Genomic DNA, 12,061 nt, shown 5'->3' with positions numbered 1-12,061 from the left:
AGCAACGTTATTCTTCACTATTACGTGTTTCTGAGCCAATGCCAATCTCTAGTTTACTAAAGAACTTTGTCACCACTGTTTGGAGGCCGATCCACCCTATGCTTCTTTCGGAAGATGTAACAACATCTTTTCTTTGAAGATGTTCCTGTTCCTCCTTCAATTGTTTTATTAGGACTGCTGGAAGAGTGGATGATCCCCATCATACTGGGATGCTGTTGTCCTCCCTCTTTCAGTTTGGAGTATTTCTGCGGGCACTTGGTGAACAAATTGCTCTTTTTCATGCTACGCTATTGCTCAGCAAGGTACTCCTGCCTGTCAGCTGTCACAGGCTCCAACAGATAATGTTGCTTGTTTCACAGATTTCTTATTAACAGCTTGGTTTTGCTTCCAGGACTCAGAGTACATATACTGTATATCACCAGCTCTGAGCTACATTCCTCTAGTGTAATATTTGTAATATTATCAATGTTTCTGGGGCTCATATTGCAGCTGGTCCCATGATTCAGCTGCAATTGAATTGGTTTGTGATCTAATAGCTCAATTGTAAATATAGCAGCCTTTTTGCCTGCAGAGCATTTAAATCAAGAAATCAAGAGTTTGTGAAGCAGTTAAGGTCATATGGCAGATAACCTCTTGCTTCCTGGAATTCTCAATATTCTTAAGCACTGTAGGTGCTGCTGGTTTAATTTTTTTTTTTTTTTTTTTCGGTAGTTATTGCAGTGGAATATGAAGTCCTTGGGTTTGCCCCATGACTCTCTATCTCTTGTAAGCATTTTTTTTTTTCTTTCTCTCTACTGCAGATACACTGATTTAGGCTTTGTGTCTCCATCCCTGTGCTGCTACCTGAACTTCTTTCATGGCACTGTTTTATCTTTTCTGCACTGCATGTTGTTTTTGACATGATCTTCCCGCACAATGTAGCTGACTTTGTTTTTGCATTGCTTTAGAACCTGTGTATTTGTCTTAATAATAGTACAAACCAATCAAAACCTCCTCTACTTTAACCAGGAAACAGGTGTCCCACAGAGGATCTAATCTCTAAGTAGAAAATTTTAGTATCTCCATACTTTTATGTGTGGATGGCAGAATTCTTAGCTCTGTAATTTAAATATCTATTCCCTCAGCTTTCATTTAAAAAAACCTGAACTGTGTAGTTCTTAGAGTTGCAACATTAACCCAAATATGTAAAGTAAGCAGAAGACAGAGTATCTTTAAAAAAGGGAATATAACAAAGCTTTTCAAAGAAAATTGAAAGGTCTGATTCTTTTCTAATGTACATTTGATTTACCTTTACCTACTCTATAATGTATCCTTAAGCAAAATTGTCATGAAATATTATTCTGATAATACCAAACTTAGAGTCCTAGAGAATGAGGCTCAGTGAATGCACATGAAATTGCTTCAGATTGCAGAATGTAACTAGACATTAATAGCAGAATTGTTTCCAAGCAGATAATGACACACAATGGCTTGTTATTCTTGTGATAATACTTCAGATTAAAAAAGGGTATGAAATTGGAAGTCAAAACTTATTTCATATTCAGGGTATAAAATACCAGTAAAAGGGCCACTAACTACTCTGCCTTGTTTTAAAAGAGTGTCACTTAATAATAATCCAAATATTAAATGCTGATATATGACCAGTTTTACAATAAAACCTTCCTAGACATAAGGTTTAAAAGATTCTTGCCAAAATTCCACAGGATAGTGCATAGCACAGAAGTACCAGGAAAATTCTCAAAATTGTCTATTGTCAAAGTTTTTAAAAGGAGAACATTGCAGTAGACAAATCAGCTACCCTAGTGAACTAGACAACAAGAAAAAGCCTTTCTCAAGAGATAAAAGAATTTGATACACGTTAAGAACTGAGCGATCTTTAAAAGGTAAATAAGCCTACAAACATGTTTTGTTCTACAATTGTTATTGCAAAGCCAAATGAGCAGACATGAACTGATTCATGTCATCTAAATAAACCCATCAAACATTAATAGTATCTGATGAAAACCATGAAAGAAGTGGCAGCTAAGATCTCAGAACAAAGTTATTCACCATGTTAGATGCAATACCTACACTTTGACAAGTTAGACAACAGAAACCCTGAATTAGAACTTGGGTGCTAGCATTATAATTGGAGGCCAATAATTCTACTCTAAGCATACACAGAAATCAGAGAAAATAGGGGCAAATATATTTTAGGCTATATTGTTAAAAATTAGCCTTTTCTGTGTCTGTATGTGGACTGCTTTACATGTACAAAGCAAAGGGATAAATACACAGAGAAAACAGTAGTTACCCACAATCCCAGTACAGATTCCAGGCCTTGACAAAGTTTTGACAGAAGCAAAAAACTGAGGTTGATTTCTGAAGATGAAAATTACCTATTTCAATCTTCTTACCTAGAGGAAGAGAGCAGCTTATACAGAACTTCAAGGAAGTCTAGTAAACAACCACAATCCATCATTAAAAAAACCCTCTTCTAGATATGGAAGTCATATCTACAAATATATGAGTACATCAGTATCATAGACTGTAGTGCATCACAGAGATACTCCAGCTAGTTTTTATCGGGATAAATTAGATCATTTAGGACTCTGTTTTGCCATAGCTCTAGTTTATGCAGTGATGAGTTGGCTTGTTTATAGCCTGTCTGGATATCTTCAAGACATACTTTGGTCTGAAGGATATATAAGTTTGCTGTCTTCTAAAGATGTGGTCTCATCTTAGGTATTTTGGCCAGCTTTCTGCATCCCAGGATGAGTAACTTTGTATCTGCCTGTCAGAAAGCACTTCTTTAAGGCAGCTCTACAGGCTATTTACATTATTTTTTTGTGGATGTCCTGTCTTCATTGTTAGTGTTCTCCCAATCTTTGGTTCATCCATGAGTTTTAGTGGTAGGTATTTTATACATATATCTACATCTTTATGGAAAAGATTCGGGCTTCTCATTTAGCCCTACCAAAATTCAGTAACAGTATCCTCATTTGATGATGAATTTTTTCATTCACACCTTCTGTAATTTCTTTTGGTCCTGATCAGATTTTCCACCAGTGAAACATATTCTCCTTTTGAAACACACTTGTTGGGATTGTTCTATTTTGTACCCACTAAAATTTTCAGCTAAAAAATAGAAATGCCTGTTTCAGGGCAAACTGGCTTTTTAATAGAAAACTATCAGGAACTTTAATGATGTCTTGTTACTGTTTGCGTGCTATTTCCAGCATTTTTCTCCCAAACTGATTCACCCATACAACCCTTATTTTTCATCTTCATTTATGTGCTAAGGATATGTTTATATCTTCTTTAGTTGGATCTGATGATCTGTACATATTGTCAAAGGCGTGCCTTTGAACTTTCCTAGCTAACACATTCATCTGTAATATTCCCAGGTTCTTCTTTTCTGAGTTGTCTATACATTTAAATGTCCTTACTATTAGATGCCATACTCTCTGATTTTTTTTTCTACCAACTTTATATCTTTTAGATTACAATCAGATTTTAGTTTTCTAGTCACACAAATCATTTGATGTGTTTCAGTAACTTAGGTGGTATGCCCTTACTGAGAATTTGTTTCAGTCTACACAAACAGCACAATCTGTTACACTTACCTGACATTTTAAAACAATCACAGTCAAAATAACAACCACTATTTGTTTTAGTTATTATTATTATGAATGGTTCATGAAAGTGAATATCCTGTAGAATAAGACAGAAATTAGGGAGAGGTTATGATATATATTGTATTGTATACAAGGTAGTAAACATTTGAGCTCTATTTTCTGTACAGTTTTTGCATTCATGAAACACTTCCTGCTGGCAGAAATAGCAATATTTTTTCACATTCTTTCAAAATCTATCGCAGTTCATCTGCTGTAAATGCAACAGATACTTTAAAAAAGTGCATCAAAAGGTTGTTCACTTTCAAAAAGGAAGTAATTCAATTGCTGGATGCATTTTTACTATGAGCAAAGTAAGAAAGTGTAGATAGGAAATTAAGTCTGTAGAAGAAAAAAGTCAGACAGAATCAAAAGGATCCAAAAGGAATGATAATCTTCATGCAAGAGAATGCAAGGTGTATTGTGTTACTTTCCCATCTACTCCATCAGAGAAATGTATGTGTACCATAGCAACCAGCATGTTTCATAATTTCGTAAAGCTTATATGTTAAATCATTAAACTAAAGATCACTTACTTTCTCTGAATTGGTGAGCAGCATTTTTCCTGTTCTTTTGAGCAACAGTTAAAAAAATATTAATAAACAACTCATAAATGGTTAAACGTGCTGAATGCTTGAATTTTTACATAGTTTCTTTCATGCTTTCTAATACTCGTGCAGAAAGATTTCTTTAAAGTAAATACTACTCTTAGAACACAAGATTTTATGTGGCTTTTGCACACAAAACACAAAACCAAATGCAATTATGTCAAGAATTTGATTGCATAGCATAGTTTATATTCCCACTTCCTCACCTTTAACCCTTCTAAATGGACAATGGGGTTTTCTTTCTTGTTATATAAATTATTGTCTGTAGAAACACTTCCTTGAACCTCTGGACAATTACATTCGATTATCTGTAATGTTATATTTTTAAATCATGAAGGAATACTGTGGCTTGCTATTTTTTTATGGCATTATTCTTTAATGAAATCCAAAGTGACCAGTAACAGAGTTCAAATAATTTGCAGATTTTAAAAATATAGGATTAAGTTTCATTTGAGCTTTGCTTTTCCTTCCCTGCAAATGCAAATGCATTGTGTTTGTTGAAGTAATCAGAGTTAAATTAAAAATCTCAGCACACCCTCTAGGGAGCTCAACTCTTCCCAAACCTCACTTCAAGTAAAAGCTTGAGTGAATATATAGGTATTCAATATGACAGGAGGGACAAAAATCTATGGTTTGCTGCAGTCTGGAACTTCCTTGGTTACCATTTATCTTCAACCAAAGATGTACTTGTACAGGGACCATCTGCAAGAAGGCCCCATTTAATGTGATTTACCAGTGCAAATTAAAAATATGGAAGCAATACGTGCTATTACCAGACTTAAGCTGTACAAGTGGTTACATAGTGTAGAATCCACAACAAAAACAGTTTTATTGCTAGCAATGTCTGTGGAAAGTAATTTCGGAGAAGTGTAACATTTTGTATTGAAAAAAGGTTAAGGCACAGGGAATTTAATAATATTTTCTGAAATGATGGATCACACAGATGGCATATGAAAGTATTATATGTACAGGAGTACATTATATTTTTATATATATTTATAACATCAACAAACACTTTGCAATCAATCAGTAGATTCAGTTTTCCTCACCATAATATTTGATAAAGAATAACTGATGGCAAACAAATAAGAAGCTCTCACAATCTGTTCGAGAAATTTGCAAACAGAAAGAAGGACTAAATTTGATTAATATATTTTTTACTTCAAATTCTTTCCCAAGCTACTCATAGGATTAATAGTGGCTTACAAAGTATTTAGTTCTGGTACACAGAAATACCATACACATTAAACTTCCCAGCTCCAGCTAAACTTTGCACATGATAAGTGAATAACACTATAAACCATAGAATTGCTGCTTTGGAATGTATTGTACCAAGTAACCAACTTTCTGTGGGTTTAATATTTATGCGTGAATAGGGTGGTATTTATTTGAGCACAAAAAATGATTTCAGATAAAACTGACATAAACATGAATATTCAGTTGTTATAATGAGTTTCCATTGATAAGAGTAACAGCAGCAAACCTCAGCCCGAGCTTGGACAACTAATTTGTACAGTCATTCTAGCCTGCAAAAAGGCTGAGACCTCCAAATCAAGGATTGATATTGAGAGTCTTCTCTTCTTCCCCAAGAGAGCTGTAGCTGTATTTGAGATCTTGAGGTCTTGCCCTCAGTTAGCTTGCCTGAGAAATTATCCTCGGATTACCTTGGATCATTGATTCCACTAATGTATGGCCAGTAGATATTATCTACTGCCAGATTTAAGATTTAACTTACCAGTTACAAGTAAGTATGGGTCTTGCAAATGGTAATACAACATTCTTTAATGAGCCACTAATATTTCTGTTGAGCAGCAAAGGCAGATGACTCTCCTCAAAGACAGACTCCTTATAATATTGCCTTTTCTGTGAAGTCTTCCTTTTAAAGTAGATGTATTCAAGTTTAAGATTGGTTTTAAAATGCTGGATAAAAAATAGTACCCTTAAAAGACCTATTTCTCCTTAACAGCTTTTTAAAATCTAGTATTGGCTGTATTAATTTGCACAAAAGATTTAAAAACAGCCTACTGTAGGCTCTGCTTTTGTGTACTGTGGCAGAATGAATTATGAATGATTGCATCATTTACATTCTAAGTTTAGTTTTCAAGTATGGTTGATTTTGCTTAAATGAGAATCCTGTAGCTATTTAGTAATTAGGACTGATAGTTCCATGAAGTTCATAATTGGTCCCCAAACAGGTGTTTCCTTTCTTTTCGTAAAAATTAGGTATATTTTCACCCTGCTGCATGTGAGCTCACGGAAATTTCATGAATATAAAAGTATACAACACTCATAACAATTTTGTATTATAAAATCAAAATTATACTTCACTTTAAATGCCTACTCTGCTAATGTGTTGAATTTGAACTTCTCTAAGGCATCATTTGCAACAGTGCTGAGCACCCTCGACCATGAGCAAAGTTAACAACAACAGCAATTGCTCAGTACAGATGGTCTGATAATATTTTATGGGAGTTTCCATAATGAGTGTAGCTATTCTAAATAATAATTATGGATGAGTTAGGCTGTTTTTCAGTATAGATTGTGTCTACTGCATGTAGACAGATGTTTTTGGATGTACTGAAAATAAACCTGTTAGTGCCTATAAAAATCAGGTATCATTTACATTGACTGAGTATCAAGAATCACACAATGCTTGAAGGGGTCACCCCCTTGAAGTTTCTGTGAATTGTCTTAGCTCCATTATCTTAAGTTTGTGTCTCTGCTTTGAAAATGGCAGCACCTGGCAATCATTTATCATATTTGATTGTTCTCCAATGATTTGAGCTCAGACAAGTTACCTTATCATCAGTGCAGGCAATTTTTATGTAAAGCACCAGTATTGACTACAAGAGATCTGATGGCAGTTTTAAAACCTTTCTGCATTAACAGCCTTCTCACTGCATTTAAGCATCCTGTCTCTTAGATGCTGTGATGAATGTGACACTACTATTATATGTCCTAAGTACCCACTTTTAATGGTGACAACATCTATTTTTCAAAATGGTAATTGCTTAATGCTATCTATCTTTGCAATTTATGACCACCTTGGGAAAAATACTCCTTTAAAATTACATGAGTATTTAGTTAGAAATATGCAATTAACCAGTTACCTTGTTGGAATTAATTTAGGGTACATATTATGGGATATTAAAGGCCTTTACTTGCACTCCAATACCCTAGTTAGCATCCATTTCCTAATTTTCTTGGCAATTCAGAAGATGGCTGCCAAAGTCACGATCTGTGCAGATTCTCTTGGCAGGAATGGAGGGACTCAGTGAGCAAGACTGATTTGTTCCAGAGTGAAGCCAGACTGATCTACCAAGCATCTCTGGCATTGAACTACTCTCACATGTGTGCTTATCCTTCAGATAAACTGTTTAGACCATCATGGCTCTGGGACACATACTGTCTTGGTAGCTGTCACAATACAGCCCTATTTCTTTGTTTGAGCTGTTAGAATATTAATAATATGAATTCACTACAATGAATGTTAAGATGTAGAATCTCATAGAAGGAGAGGGAGTGGGGGGGCTAGAAAACTCAGAGAATTAGCCACTAGAGCTAATAAAGCTAAAAACCACAGGCCCTTTTACCCCCAACAGGGATAAAATTTGATGAAAACAGAAGTCACTTGACAAGAACCAAACTCATCTTATCTGCTCTTTGCAAAGCAGTTTTTTTTAAGAGTTGTAAGACTCAAACCCAGTCAGTACTGCACCACCTCAGAATTTAAACAAACAAGAGAATTGGCATAATTGTTAGATTATATTTAATTATTGACAATCTTTTTAATTGGAGACTAATAGTTTCAGAAAAAATTGTAGGAAGGAGTTACTCTCTGTGAAAAAATCAGCTTTCTGTTCTAAAACTGACAGTTTATTTTCTACTTGTTCTATCTGAAAATAAAATTGAGTGCTTTAGATAAAAGAATAGATTTTCAATGAAAAATCAAATTTTGCTACAGATAATTTTGGTTTGTTGAAGCCAATTTAACAGTCATATGTGGCCTCTTCTATAATCCATCACGGTCCCTAGAGAGGATCCTATAAAGAGTTAAACTCCATCTCTCTGTGTTTTGCCTTGACTGCCACACTGCTTTTCTCCCATATTTTTTCTTTGTTTGTGACCAATTATTAACTAAATTGTCTGATTTCCAGTTCATAGGCTGCTCTTTGGTCCTTCAAGGTGCCAAGCACTGCCAGTTCCATTTGAAGTCCAAAAAACCTGCAACAGAGACCACTGCCCAGAGGATGCTCACTTCCCTGTGTTATCCGCCCCAGGCAAATGATGATAGAGCCAGTCGTCTCTGCTCCCAACACCACCCAGTTTCCTTGGACATGAAAAAGCTCACCCATTCAAGGCTTTCCTCAAGGCTGCACTATCTGGCCAGCACCCCTCAGACTCATATTCCCAGCATGCCACTGACTAAAGAGAATAATTAAACATCATATTTTACACAACTAGAATTCAGTTTCCCCTTAAAAAATCCATGGAGAAATGCTCTTAGCAACGTGTAAAAATTTATTCCATATCCAACATAAAAAAACCCAACACAAAACACAACAAACATCTGTATTCTGCTGTGCCTTGTTACTCTGCTATTCAAATGTATGGCAACAAGTCTTTTGTCGCTAAAATTAAAAATGAGGGAAGTTGATGACAATTATTTATCATGTAACTGTGAAAGACATTACGAATTACACGTTCACCTGAATTCATAAATGTACACAGATTTATTTAAACCTCCTCTAGGCAGATTCATGACCATGTATTCTGTTATTATAAATGACAAGATGCTGGGAAATAGAACACACCTAGTGAAGTACTGACTGACAGAACTAAATGAAAAGCCAAGGATTTGAGAAAGGACAGAAAGTTTGAAATGTTTGAATTCAATTGTAATTAAGCCCCAACTTCTTTTGGGGGCTAAATCACTTGCCAGGGCCATTCTGTTCATTGTCCCAGTGGAATCAAAATAGGAATGCCGTTGACTTGATACTTCCCTGATCAAAGAATAAATGCAGTAAGAATGGTGTTTGTGGCACAAATGTGTTATAGCTCTCAGTTTGATAAATAATTTATTGAGACACTAGAGAAAGAGTTTATAATATTTTGATGAGGCAGAAGGAAGCAAATTTATTTACTCATGTTTTGTGCATTGTTGGGAGATAGAGAGTGAAAGAATGAAAACTCCAGAATTCAAAAGTTATCAACAAGCCTTCAGTCCCTCTACAACAGATCCCATTGATTTTGCAGAGCCAGAGGTTGAGTGCACCCTCCCGGTCTCTATAGGGCAACCTTTGTCAGACTCCAAATTCCCTGGAAGAAAAACATGTATAAAGACTAGAAGCAATGCTGCCCAACCCATCTGCAAGAGGAACAACACAGTGGTACCAAACATTCAAGTCATAAGATTTGAGAAGCAAATGTTCTGGGAGACTTGATCTCAGTGGACATACACAGTGATACAATAGTGATGTCACTCCAAAACTGAGTGTGAATACTTTGCAGAATTTCTTGGATTTACAATCACGATGTGACACTAAGCCCCCACTTTCCAAATAATGAAAATACTACTTTTAAACACACACAAAGTCTTAATGGATTACTGAGAATTTTGACTAAGATTTCAGGATGTGATCCTATGAGGATTTATTATGTAAATGAGTGGATACGAAGAAAATTAATTACGTTTCATGTATTTTGTAAGAATGAAGAAAACTACTTTTCCATTTTCAGAAGAAAACAGGTGGTAACCAGTTTACAACACAAGTCTGTCCATATGTAATAGCAACAAAAGAACCTATATCATCCTAGACAGTCATTCTCTATTTCCTTATACTATTTGTGAAGGAAAAGCAATGTGACAGGCAAGGCTGCAAGCAGAAGAATTGCCCACAAGATGTTTTACAAATTGCAGTAGAAAAAGCTTTTGAAAGGGAAGCAAAATACAGGAGAGCAGAAACAATTCGATATGCAGCACTCTAAATTCAGAAGTGCCAGCAGGCGATGTGCAGCTCCTCAGAGTATTGAAAAACACGTTTGTCAGGTTTAATTATTTATTTACTTCACAGAATAAATTCTTCCAAAGCAGAATTGCTTAGCACAGCTTCTAAAAGCAACTGAGCCTTGTACCGATACCTTTCTGTACATCTAATGAAGAAACCAGAAATACGTTGGAGTACAGAGTTGAAGGGCACTCAAATTCAAAGAAAGTGCTGTCTTTTGTGATTACAGCCTATGTATCCTCTCTGTAACCTGGGACCAGGTGTCCAAACCTGTAGTAGGTATAGCATCCATCCTGCTGCAGGCAGCAGTCTTTCCTATACACCACCCGATTGCCACAGCTTCCGCAAGAGCCAGCCCTGCAGAAGCCATGATCAGAGCAGAGCTCTCCAAGTGGAGGACGGGCATTCTCTCTCCCGAAACATGCAGGAACTAAGCAGAGTCCTCTTATCCTGCCAACTTTCAAAACAGTGAAAGGGGAAGGTCATATTTGGTATTTTCCACATAGATTGCTAGTCTCTCATAGCTATGAGGAGCAATGCATTTTACAATACATGTACCAAGTAAACGGGGACACACTGAACCCACGGCCCTTATCTGCTAATCTCCTGTATACTATTAAAGCATCTTGAGGTTTCTGACAAGTTCTGTTCTCTGTAGAAAATAATTATACAAATGATGCAGATGTTATTAGATTACTTTAATTAGCTGCAAGTGCCATTCAGTTTTAGCAGAGGATTCTGTTCATTGGAATTAACTGAGAAATTTGCTATTTTGACCTAAGGATGTGGTAGCTCTTAATGATTGTATTCTTTGGCTTAATACCTCCTTGCCAATGTAAGTGAATGGGTCAGCAATAGTCGTCTTTGCTTCTGCCATTTGCTGCTGTTTCCAAGTGCCCTACAGAGTTGTGAGTGTCTTGCTAATGCATCCTGCTTGCTAATGGGTTTTCCAAAGGTTTTTCTTTCACGGCCTCTTTTCATGACACTGGTCAGTTTGCATTTGACAGCTCTGGGTGAGTGTCTGTGTCCTGGCATCTGAAGTGCACACTGTGCATCTACCGAGTGCGCTCTTCAAACTGATGGAGATAAGCTGCTGGCTGGTGATTTTGATTTCTCATCTCTTCATGTTGGTTAAAAGTATATTTATCCAGAATCAGAATCTTTTATAGACGTTTGCTTTTTAGGGTGTCTGATTTTACACTTTGGGTAGCTCCAGCTCTCACAGCCATATGTTAGCACTGAGACTGCACTGGCGTTTAAAACTCTCACTCTTGTTGTAGTGCTATATGGCTTTCATTTTTTCATATTTTACTACATTTCTATTTTCTGCTACGCATCTCTTTCCTGTTTTTAATATGATTCCTCTTGAATTCTCTGTTAGGTAGTATGAGTGCTATGGTATGTTGCCTTCCAATGTGACTATTTTGCCTAGCATCTGAGCTTGAAGGATTTTGTTTTGGCATCAGTGATTTTAATTTGCTGGACTGCCCTTTTTGACTGGTTTTGTGTGTCTTCCTTCACAAATTGACCTAACAGTTGATATTGGTATGGTGTCTATGACTTTCTTTCCAACAGTGAAAAGAACAGACATCAGTCAGTCTCTTAGAAGTTTGGGCCCATAATTTCTAGAGTTGAAGTACTCCTGTTCTTGACAAAAGAAACATTGACTTTTCTTTAATTTAATGAAAATCTCATGTATAACACAACTAGCCCTCCCTCCCCCATTTAGGGCTTGGAGATAAGCACTCAGGATGAGGTCTGGACACACACTACAGAAAGCTCATAAAATAGA

General features: G+C 36.1%; 1 long non-coding RNA gene across 4 annotated transcripts in view; it reads right to left on the bottom strand.

The window, feature by feature from the left end:
- Positions 1-2,272: 2,272 nt before the first annotated feature.
- Positions 2,273-12,061, bottom strand: part of LOC142603517 (uncharacterized) — a 443,303-nt gene continuing 433,514 nt past the window's right edge. For all 4 annotated transcript variants that reach the window (XR_012837465.1, XR_012837464.1, XR_012837463.1 and 1 more), the window contains one exon: positions 2,273-2,396. This is a non-coding gene — a long non-coding RNA (uncharacterized LOC142603517). The remainder of the gene's footprint in view (positions 2,397-12,061) is intronic.

Source organism: Balearica regulorum, chromosome 12, assembly GCF_011004875.1.
Source record: "Balearica regulorum gibbericeps isolate bBalReg1 chromosome 12, bBalReg1.pri, whole genome shotgun sequence".
Taxonomy (NCBI): domain Eukaryota; kingdom Metazoa; phylum Chordata; class Aves; order Gruiformes; family Gruidae; genus Balearica; species Balearica regulorum.
This window is presented reverse-complemented; position numbering and strand designations above follow the sequence as displayed.